A 12750-nucleotide genomic window follows, 5' to 3' on the forward strand; every position below is an offset into this window, starting at 1 on the left:
TTATTGCATAATATCCAAACCACACCGTGTCTTGAAAAGCTTTCAGATCGATCACAGGCCGTTGGTATAAAGTGATGGGACGTCCTGGGGTTTGGCAAGACCATGAAGTCACTGGCAGCTCATCTCCAGCGCCTGGAGACTCTTTGAGGGAAGATATTTTGGCTAAAAATACTCGTACCCATCATGACTTCAGACACTTCCTGGAAACGTCGGGATGACGTCGTCATCGTCTGAGAGCCCTACAGACAACCTTGATTAAGTAGCCGCCATTATATAAATTACAGGGCACTGTATGCTCAGCAGGGTGGGAGGATAGGCAGGTCTCAGTCATTTTGGTCAGTGGTCTCCATTTTGTTAGTGGTTGTGGCTTCATGGCACACCAAGAAGCAGACACAAATGACCAAGTGGCTCCCTTTACGTTCACATCAGAGCTTTGCAATAGTCCCACAGGGACCTGTATTGGGGCCTGTGTATGATGTGACAGTAACTGCAGTTCTCTGGCTTTTGCACTGCGTGCCTCTATGTCAGGCATAAAAGTCAGGCTGAGATCACCTCCAGCTCCTGTCATAGTCATTAATTTTGTGACGTCTTAGCAAGGGGTATATGTGAGTGTGTGAGTGTGTGTGTGTGTGTGTGTGTGTGTGACATATGTTTCTTTGCTTTTAGAGGGCCACATCCCTCTTGGTTGGTACATGTCCTCAGAAGCAGTAGTGATGGAAATACATGACCATATTATCCATAGCTCTATGCAGGAGAGCTATCCCCCCACCCCACCCCCGCCAGTGCCCTCAGTGCACCAGAAGCATGAATGGAAAATGGCCCTGCGTCAGACAAGCACTACCCTATGTTTACCAGCCACTGATAATTGTGTTTCCTGTGTGGTGATTTGTTTTGGTGTGAGGTCATTAGCAGCAGTAAGATCAGGAAGTTGCTGTCGGCGGCGTACGCGCACACACACACACACACACACACACACACACACACACACACACAAGGCAATAAGTGCCAGCATCCAGAGGCTGCCAGTTTCTCCATACACTGGGTTGTAATCTGCAATTACAGGTAGGTGATAATGACAAAGAGAGAGAGAGAGCAAGCTCTACGCTAGACATATTAATAATAGGGCAGGGCTTATCACTTCTTAATGCTGTCTGTGCATGTTGATATGTGCTATTGGGCCTCATTACTATACACAAAGGATGTTTTAAAAGCATGGGAAGAATACAAAGGTACCATATGAATACCTGAGCAAAGGTGATCCTACCATAGAAAATGTGTAGGTCTGGTATAACACACACACACACACACACGCACACTCTCTCTCTCTCTCACACACACACACTCTCTTACACATACACACACACAAACACAACCACAGTTACAATGTTGGGCATTCCTCATTTAACCAAGGCCGCAAAAGAGGCCTGAGCACCATACTGTGTGTGCCGACACCTTACAAAAAAGGAGACAGCAATTTACAGTGGGCCTGTTCTTTTCTCTACATGGCATTTAAATACACTATTTACAGGTCATTAAGAGGAGACGTGTTTAAGGCGTTCTGCTGCCCTTCAAAGACAGATGTTCCTGGCTGGCTCGCCAGGGCAGGAGAGGCAGAGGGAGACCAGGGTAGGGGTGGGGGCGGGAAGTGGAAAAGGCTAACAAACACAAGCAAACACAGCCGGTTTATCCGTCTCTGAGCAACAGAGCCAGGCTGGCAAAGGGTTCGGTGCCACATGGCTGGTGGCTGGGCAGGCAGGCAGGTAGATGCCCGCTGCTTCATGACGGGAATGCCAGCGGGTGCGGGCCGAGAAGGTTTCCACGCTGAGGCATGGCTACGCCACCTGGGCCAGCCAGACGATCATCCCTGTGACAAGTTAAACGCAAGACAAACAGCGAAAAAGGTAGAAAGTCTACCGTACGTTACACCACCCACCCAGCACTCGTCCTGGAGCTCTGGACTCTCTGGGCTTGTTTGTGTGTGTGTGTGAGCTCTCAGCTCTGGTCATGTGGATGTGTGGGGGCTTTTGCATGGGCTCTGCTGCTCTCCAACGCTAAACCCTGACCCTAGGTCTCAGATAGATAGAGGGGCCCAGCCAGACCCTGAGGCAGCGGATTATGTGTCTGGCCTTGGTTCATACGCCCACCACACACAGGCCACTTGGACCAGGGGCTGAGAGCTCTGTTGGTCGTGCTTTGTGTTCTTTTTGGATGAACGAAGGGGGGTGGGGGGGACAGGACGACGACCCTCTCTCTGACTAATGGCTCTTGCAGTGCGATGTGAGCATGCCGGAGCCTTCTGGAAGAGCCATTAGAGGCCCCGACCGCAGCACAGCGCTGCACTGCAACAGGAACGGGAGCGGAGCAGCAGAGGCAGCGCTTCTGGCTTTCTCCTCGCTTACAGCAAGACTGGGACTCTCCAGGAAACGATCAAAATCGCTTCTTGTTCTTCATCATGCTATTATTCTCTTCTCTCTCATTATCTCTCTTCCCCTTCGCTCTCTCTTTCTTTCCCAACTCTTTCTCTTTCCAAAAATCCTTGTAGCATGGCTTCCAGAGTGACAAGGGCTGAAGAAAAAACAAATCAGTGAATCATTTTTAGATCAACAAAGTCGCCAGAATTTTAGAGCATGTCATCATTGTCAAGCTTGTTCTCATCATCCACAAGCTGTCATCTCAATTGAGATCATTAGAGAATTACAGCTGACAGACATATGAAGACCAGGCTCGCTCTCGGCTATGCAGAGGTCAAGTCCCGAGTCCCGACTGCCAGATATGTTCCTCTGGCAAAACGCTTGTTTCTGCATTACCAAAAATATTTTCCAGCAAAATGCGTGTGGACTCTTATTAAACAATTATATTATTTTAGTCACAAACCAAATCGTTATGAAGGTGCACAGGCGGTCTCTTGTCTGCGCAGAAGAAATGGAAAAGTTTGCTGTCAGTTGTGCTTGAGAAACAGACTGGCATCCTTGGAGACTCGAGACCCAGGCATGCCAAGGAGACGCTCCCTCCTGGTTGGCACGACTGGTCTGGTCGGGGCACACTCTCTCGCCGATGCCAGGGGATGACCTAAGATTTATTTAACATTTAACAACCGTTTTCTCTTCACAACTTCCTGAGGATGATGAAGAAGAAAACAGAAAGCAAACAAATAATGAATGCATTCCAGCGTTCATAGGTCTGATTACGTAAGGCAGCCATTTACAGATGTCATTCGGTGCACGTTGCTTTACGACCGCAAGTGAGAAACAATGCCACGTGGAGGTAGCTATAACGAGGTGCGACTGAATTAAAAACAGAGATGTTGGAAAATACTCACGGCACAGGAAACTACACAGAGTGGCAAAGGCTTGTGACATTAAACTGAAATCCTCAAACTGATTAAACAAATATTTTCTGTATTACTGTCAATACTCCAGCCTTTATGAAATATAAAAACAGTTCTTGCTGGCAATGAAGGCTCTCAGATGCTTACATTATGAGCTAAGGAACAGCTAACCACTAGACCAGCTAAGCACTAGAGAGATGCTGTAATCATATAGGCAGCATGTATGCGCAGTAACCTTGATGAGGACAATTACGCAGAGTTAATATATTTTACTTTCTGACTCACTCTCTTTTTTTCATTATCCTGCTTCAGTTTCTCTTTTAGCCCATCTTTTAAATGTGTTTCTCCCTCCCTCCTTCTCTCTCTCCCTCCTCTCTTTCAATCTCATTCTCTCTCACCCTTTATCTCTCTCTCTCTCTCTCTCTCTCTCTCTAGAGTGGTTTACGTTCAACTTTTTAATATAAATTTTGACCATTTGAATTGGAAATCCTATGTGGAAACGCTTGAAATTTGCATAAAATCTTCTAATCGGCTCACTAGAGAGCAATATGGGAGTGAGGTTGATGGGAATGGTAATGGGTTTTATTTGCAGTAAATCACATTTATTGAAATTGTATTATGTGTTCCCATTCAAGCTGCCCTGATAACCTCAACTTTTGAAGCCACAGCTGTTCACAACTCCTACACAAATTAGAGGTGCACAACACAGCCAAGGGAAACATGCAAAGATTTGCATTTTCTTCAGCAGAATTTTTGCAATTATGTCTGAAATATCCCAATGAGTTCAATGGAAACCCAACTCCTATCTCTCTGTCATTGGATCTGTCCGAAATGGAAGGCAGCTGTCTGCTGTCTTGCTGCTTTCAGCTCTCTGACAAGTCACTTGCCGTAGCAGGCATCAAGGTACCAGCTACAAAATTTGTTTTACGAACAGCCTAGCAAGATAGCAACACAGAACACCGTTGTCAGGATACCAGAAAGCAGAATAATGTAATGTTCGACATCGCCAATAGCTGCTCACAATTAAATAGAATTTTGGACGTTCAAAATTCGGCAAAACGAAGGTATCTTAGAAGGCAGCATTTCACAGAAATATTTGATTCGGACATGCCTCGGTGCCTCGCTCCCCTGTAAGATATCTTAAAAGGCAGATTTATTTCCGGTTTCGGGCACAGCCATTGTCTCAGGTTCCAGAACCAGTCTGTCCTCTCAGCAGCTGTTCCTCTGACAGTGGTGTTCGGCTGTCTGAGTGTGCTCGTGCTGTCCCTGGTCTTGGCCCCCCCTAGATGTAGGCCGCAAAGCCTGTGGAACACATGCAGAACATGGGGCTGAGATTGAAAACACGTGGGTGACCTGTGACATCGACAACCAAGGCGGTCAGACTGAGTCTTTCATCTCTCTCTCCCCCTTACTCTCTCTCTTCCCCCGCTGGAGAAAAGAACCCCCACCTTTCTCACATTCTCACACCCCCCCCCCCCTTCTACTTAGCCTACTAAAGAGTGAAGCAAGTTCCGTGTTCCGATGCTTTCATGGACACTCTATGAGCTTCCCCCTTGACTGTTCGCCTCCACGTCCCCCACATGGCCTACTATCTGCCTCCCTCAGTCTTTCTTTCTTTCTCTCTCCTTCCTCCTATCTCCCTCTCTCACATTTTTTTGTTAGTCTTGCTTCACTCTCACTCCTCTACTCTATTCTATTCACTCCCTCTGGCTTTGAATGGCAAAGGTCTGCGGCTAAAGGTCACATAGTTGGAGCCTGGAGCCTTCTACCTTGGTACAAAATGGCCGTTCCCCTGAAGTCATATGCAGAAGTAATATTCTTTATATATTGCCCTGATCTGACAGGCAGGCCTTGGACATGTGTCTGTCTGTGGTTATGTTATGTTGGACGGGAAATGGTGTTCTGTTCTCAGACGACAGAGGACTGAATCACCATTTTCCTGGGATGACTCCACTCACAAAAGGACGATCGTAATGCGTGGCGGATCGATGACGCTGATCCAGGCCTCTGTGAAGGTAGCAGAGATGGTCTGAAGAGAATCCAGCGAGGGAGAAGGGAAACTAGATATTTCACGCTACTTCCCTTAACCCTGTTGGGGTTGGGGGGGGGGGGGGGCCAGAGAGAGCGGGAAGGAGAGAGAGAGAGAGAGAGCAGGAAGGAGACAGATGGTCTTGGGGGACTAGCGCATAGCTAATGCACTCCTGTTCTTCAGATCAGATGAGTTAAAAAAAAAAAAACTTGTATAAGGAATATAGAACTAAATGTATTTACACTGATTAGTTTACCAGGTGATTTCACCCCAAAGAACTTACAGATATACGTTACGCAATGTATGTTTAACTGCTGCTTTATTTATGTAAATGTCATGGGAGTATGTTTAGTCTTGGCCTGCTGCTGCTGCTAGATGCGGCTGCCTTCCTGTAGTGACAAGGGCTGTACAGACATCACACAGCCATGTGTGCAGGAACTAGGGTTGCAATAATGAACTATTAAATTAATCGTAAAACTAATTAGGTAATTATTATTCGGTTTGTGTCATTTTTTAAGAAAACAACCCAATTCTCCGATTTTATCTCCACAAACTTAAACATGTTCTGCCATTCATATATTTGCCTGCTCCTCTATACGACAGATTTTCACAATTCTCTGGCGTTTCATTGACTAAACAACTATCAATAAAATAATCAACAGATTAATTGACTGTCAACATATTCTGCTGCTCTATAGTGACAAGGGCTGTTCAACAACTGCTGATGATGACCGATACCACAGAACCAGGTGTGCAGGAACCCTCTAGCGGAGGGGTCTTGCTTCGTCCTGAAGGGACTAATTTTATGATAATGACGTTCTATACATTATCCCGCTTATTACACGGCTACTGTTATACATAGCAACGGTGTTATACAGAATTATCACACATCCGAACCTTCATTTATTCAAGTGAATGGAGCATTCTGCATCATTATGAAGAGCGTTGTAATAAGCCTAGCCTTTTCCTCCTTTGCTACACTGTATATTTCCACTTGAGGAGAAAGACATTTTACAACATTTGTTGTCTATTGTGCTAGACTTTGTAGTCCCAGTTGAGTCAGCCCTTGTTCATGAAGTGTGGCACCTCTGCTGTAGTTAGTTTGGGGGGGAGAGATGACCCCTTACCTTCTTAGTTCATCACTGGACAGCTGTTTACATAAGTTTATATACGACAACACACTCAACAGAGTAAATTCAAAGGATGTTGCATACCTGAGATATAAGTAAGGGATAATGTATACAACCCCAAAACAGAAAAAGTTGGGACGTTGTGTAAAATGCAAATAAAAACAGAATGTCATAATGACTATAAACCCATATTTTGAGAGATTGTTTTTTTCCATTGCCTGTATAGGCCTAATTAGTTATCCCTACTTCATTATTTTACTACATATACTTTTCTTAAAGCAACACCAAAGCTCTTTTCCTCTGTTGCATGCATGCTATTTGTTTATCCAGCACCGGCTTTGCAAATAACGATGTCCACAGACAGGGTAGAGTATGTTGCATGATTTTTATGAAAGTATGATGTATTGCGACATCAGAAGCAAGTCAAATTTGTAGTTTCTTATGTCTTATTCCATCAAATTACAGTTCCGATACCCGATCTGGCAAACTTGTATATAGTGCGGTTATAGCCGATAGAGGGCCGCGAAGCGAATGCAGAAGTGCCGTTCACCCTGTTACGAGTTGATGAACCACTGAAACGATTTTGGAAACATTATTTTAAGGTACAAAAACTTTTTGGTGTTGCTTTAAAATAGCCTAGTTGTTTGTGTTCATATAAATCCACATTCCGAAGTATCAAGTTCATATAAATCTACATTCCGAACCCATCAAAACATTGCTGAAATATTGTGTTCCGATGCTTTCATGGACACTCTATGAGCTTCCCCCTTGACTGTTCGCCTCCACGTCCCCCACATACCTCCCCCTGATAGCCTGCGAGCTTCTCCTGACTATACGGTAGTTCTCTACTGGGGTGCGTTTCCCAAAACCATAGTTGCTAACCTGTTAGCAACTTAGTTGGTTGGCAATGGGAAATTGCATTGCAACCAATAAAGTTGTTAGCAACTATGGTTTTGGGAAACGCGCCCCTGTTCGACAGAAAGTCGCATCATGACATTACTAGTCTATTTTTACAAAAACGGCTGCTATGGGGCCATAAAGTGAGGTACCATTCATATATTGTTGTTTCTTAAGAAATAAACAAAGGACAAATAAAGTCTTTAAACGCTTCAGATGTAAAGTTATTCCCTGTCAAAGTGACGCCAAAATGAATGGGGGTCAATGGAATGCTAACTCCAGGTGAAGCCTCAGAGCCTCCCATAGGGAGTACACTTTCCGAATGTTCGCTTACCCCCTTGGAAGTGAGTAGTCTTCTTCTTTAGTTTATTGGCAGATTGCATCTTTCATTTGTTTCATACCGCCACCTACTATACAGGAGTGTGTAGAGTGTTGTGAAGTGAGAAGTCATTGGCTGCAAGATAATTAATTATTAATGTGGAAGTCCAGAAAACCATGAGGGGAGCACTAAATCTGCCAAAACCGACAGTTTTATTCTCCAGCCTAATTACAGGGTTGTAACTTGGCTTGAGAAATAGCATCTGATCATTTCTTGGACGGACTTAAGTTGCATACCTTCCGTGTTAACATCACAGAACACGGCAAAATGCCCTGTTCATCCATTCTATCACCCCTTAAAAAACCCTTGTCCCCAGTATACAGTATATGAACTTTCTTTAATTTATCTTTATTTGGCTTAGGCCTTTATGACTTACAGGCTTCAATTAATTGCAGGACCAGATTCTCTGCAACAACTCGGGGTTAAGTGCCTTTCTGAAGGGCACAACTTTGCCAGCTGGGAGTAGAACTCATGAGCTACCATCACTCTAAGACTTTGGTAGGCCTACTATGCAGTTCATGTTCAGCTAGTACGATGTACCTTTTACACTAGCACATACTACAGGATGTAGTTGGGAACAGGGCCAGCTCTAGGCAGGGGCCAGGCTGGGCTAAGCCCACCCAAACAAAGTCAAGATTTTTTTTTAATTATTTCTTGAAGGGTATAACACATAGACAGGTTTTTCAGTTGGGCATCTGAGCAGTGTGCAGCGTCAAACCCAGTTTGGATGTAGGTGAGTTGACTTTGAGTGTAATGGTTGCTAGCTGGTACATGGCTGTGCAGTAGATACACACCCCTCCTTGCCTTAAAGGAAAACTCCGGCCATTTTTCACATAGATCTTGTGTAACTACATAGTAATAAAGATCTTTATAAAAGAGGCCTCTATCTCAGGTGGAATAGTAAGGGGCATAAGGAAGAATTTTTCCTCAGTGCACTAACACTCTTGACTCAATTCCCAGCTACCAGAAAAAAAAAAAAAAAACTTTATTGTGGGTTATTCTTTTAAGAGAAGAATCCCAGCAGGAAAACTACTTCATATTCACCTCTAGGGACTCTAACAGTAGACATGACATAAATGACTAAGCACAGGCATGTGGCATGCGCACACACACACACACACACACACACACACACACACACACGCACACGCTCATAGAGAGCAGGAGGTAGAAGAGGAAGGGTGAGGAACATTCTACAGGGACTAGTGCATAGCTAATCCGTCTCCTGCTCATCCAATCAGATGATTCACCCTGTTTAAATACATACCTCTCAGGACATGGAGCAAGCTTAGGAGATGTGCACACCAGAAAAGTGTCATCACTTTGTTATGTCCAGAGTTGTTTTTTTTTATTTGATTATTTTTACTACGAATAGGTATGTACCTCAGGAGATGTTTCACAATACGTGGTGAGTTCTCCTCATAAAATAAGAAATGTTTCTTATTCACAGAAATGAAACTGATATTACAAGGCATTTTTTTATATTATATTGAGAGTGTGTGTGTTTGTCTGGGCTGTTCACACAATGTGCTTTAAAGCAGCACAGTGCCGTTCCCTTACGTTGGAGCTAGGACTTAGGAGCATGACCCTTTTTGACAGTTTTAGATGAATTGGGTAACAACTATGTTGAAAATTGACGAAAAGGGGGATTCCTACATTGTGTTACTGTAACGACCTTGCTGTATACATCTGCGATGTTGTGTTTTGGATTCAGGCCAGGGAAGAGTGGGTAGAAAGGAAGAGAAGACTTTCTATATATCATATAGGTTTAGTCAGATTTTATTTATTATGACCGCCGCGCAGCGAAGTCAGAATCTTTTTTTTTTTTTTTTTTTCTTTTTCGCATGCCCAAATTTCCGTCAATGATTCCCGGGACACTGAAAGTCCGGGGTACACGAAACTTGGTGGGCATGTAACCCCACATGGATAGCATGGAACCATCGTTTTTCGTTTTTATCTGTAGCCCCCCCGCTGGACTGGACCCCCCGAAAGGAGGGTAGGGCAGACACAGTTTTCTGTGAATATCTCGAGAACCGTAGGGTTTAGGAGGACCATTTTTTTTTGTATGTTGATCTCAAGGGGCCATGTCAACCCATTACATAACCACTCATTTCATGTATAGCGCCACCTAGTTAAACACAAAAGAGGTAAAAATTAGGTGTTGTAATCGCAGGTATCTGTGACCTAACATAGTCAAAACTGCACGAAATTGGAAGTGTAGGATCATTATGACACCCTCTGTATGCACGCCAAGTTTTGTGGAATTCCGTTCATGGGGGGCCACACAATAAATTCATTTATGTTACTATACACCAACTGGCCTGTAGGTGGCCGGAGACAGTTTTTTGTGAATATCTCGAGAACCGTAGGGCCTAGGAGGTCCACCTTTTTTACGTATGTTGGTCTTAAGGGGGCCTGTCAACCCATCCCATTACCACTTATTTCATGTATAGCGCCACCTAGTTAAAAATTAAAAAGCAAAGAATCAGGTGTTTTCATTACAATATCTCTGGCTGACAAGGTCAAAACTGCACAAAAATAAAAGTGTAGGATCATTATGACACCCTCCGAAAGCATGCCAAGTTTTGTGTACTTTCGTTCATGGGGGGTCTTACAATAAAATAATTTATGTGTACATTTAGTGACGTACACCAACAGGGATTCCCGGGACACTGAAAGATCGGGGTACACAAAACTTGGTGGGCATGTAACCCCACATGGATAGCATGGAACCGTCGTTTTTCGTTTTGATCTGTAGCCCCCCCACTGGACTGGACCCCCCGAAAGGAGGGTAGGGCAGACACAGTTCTCTGTGAATATCTTGAGAACTGTAGGGCCTAGGATGACCATTTTTTTTCGTATGTTTGCCTCCAGGGGTCATGTTAACCCATTTCATGTGCACACATGTGCACAAACAGATACACACGCACACACATACATTCACAGTAATCATACGTATGACACATACTCACACAGTAGACATATGTACGCATGCATGCACATGCACAAACACACATACGCAGACAAACACACAAGCACGCACACACACACACACACACCCACACACACACACACCCACACACATAAACATAAACGTGTGCACGCACACATGCACACAATTCAAGAATTTCTCAGAATTATGAACAGGCAAGATGGGGGTGGGGTTGTATAAAATGAATTTTACATGTGAAATCTATGAACTAATCATGTTTTGGTACTTGTTGTCTAGCAGATACCAGTGAGAATTGAGTGTGGATAATGCAATTTAGTGAGATAGTTAGAATCATATAGGCCTTTCAGCGTGATTTATTTTTGTGGAAAAAATATGCTGGAGTGGGCGGCGGTCATATTTTGAACCGCTCTGCGGTACATCTAGTTATATAAATCCTCAGTGTTGGTTTATTTTTAGCCACACAATCAATAAACCCATCGGGCCATTTAAAGGCAATTTAGTACAGACTAATAAATTAAACAGTTGTTTTCTAATTGAATTTTATTTCAACGAGGTAAATACCTGGGTCCTGACATTAGCCCACGCTCAATTACAACCTGCAATACTTTGAGTGATTAAGGATAATTGCACATCAGATTAACTGACTCAAAAGTGGTTAGAGAGCTTACGGACCTGAAAATAGAAATTAATAACACTCAAGTAGCAGACCGTAAAAGCAAGCAGTGATTCATGTCTTGTATCACTGTGATAAATAAAAAGCTCTCTTCCCAAGTCGATAAAAATACCCACGCCGGTGATCTGTGAAAGCTTTTCAAGTCTGCCACTAAGTGCATGTGTTTTTTCCCTTTCACTGCAGTCCACTGGCCGGGCAGGCTGTCGTGAGAGAAGGGAGAATAAAATGGAAAAAAGGAAAATGCTGCTGGGGTTTGGTTGTTCTATGAAGAACACTCGTAGCTGGGGTGCGTTCAAATTTGTCAAACGGGTGAACGTTCGTGGTGAACAGCATGTTTTCTTTGAATAGTTACATTTGAACCATTTACAATGGAAAACATTCCATTGTAAAAACATTGCATTGTAACAGTAATTGCATTGGTACCTTCATCAAGCTCACGTCCAGTTCCACTGTATGTTCGCGGAGAACTACCTCCGCAGACTGTTTGCGAATGTTCGCAAACGTTTACCGAAACCTCAAGGCAAACGGAAAACTGAACGCACCTCGGCTGTTTGTACAGCCTATGTGTTTGAGGAGGGAGAGAGAGACAAAGGGAGATGGAGGTAGAGAAAGACACAGAGAGAGACAGAGGTAGAGAGGGACACTGAGAGAGACAGAGGGACAGAGAGATGTAGGGAGAGAGGATGGAATGATGACATTATGGTATCTTGTTTACAGGTTTTGGTACTTTGTACAATTGGAACGTTAGGACACTGTTGGTTGGATGTTGCGACTTACAAAGCCTAAACAGAAGCCCATGAGACTGAAACATTTTAGAGTTTATAATCAAGGTCAAGGTGAACTTTATTATCCCACAAGAATTATCCCATAAGAGTTGGGCTTGTGGCTCTGTGTTTGAGCTGCTAGATTGCCAGTTACCATTATTTGACAAGGGCAAGTTGACACCAGCATCCGATGTGAAACATTCTTTACCAGCAATTTTTCCATGGACACTGAGAGCAACGATCGACTGACGTTGACCAGTACTTGCACATACAGTAGGTTTTTATTATTGACTAAATTGGTACGATAAAGAGAGAGAAGCTAAGTCAAACCCTGGACGTTTTGGGTCTTTTTGAAATTCCTTTCCTTTTTTTTGTTCCAAAAAAGGTTGTGTCTGTGGAAACAGGGATGTCTGTCCAATCTCCTCCAGTCAGTGCTGCTAAGATCAAAAAGCAAGAATGAGGATGTAGGGTTAACAAGTCAGATATGGAGTTACCTGGGGCCTCATCGGCTAGCTGATGAGACGGAGTAGCCCTGGGAAAGTCTGCCAGGTGTCTGTGCCCAGAAAAGCCAAGGAACAGTGGAGCCCACAGTAGCCA

Source organism: Alosa pseudoharengus, unplaced genomic scaffold (assembly GCF_046254945.1).
Source record: "Alosa pseudoharengus isolate Yale_2024_CS ecotype anadromous, Long Island Sound unplaced genomic scaffold, YU_APseudo_1.1 YU_APseudo_1.1_scf_19, whole genome shotgun sequence".
Classification (NCBI taxonomy): domain Eukaryota; kingdom Metazoa; phylum Chordata; class Actinopteri; order Clupeiformes; family Clupeidae; genus Alosa; species Alosa pseudoharengus.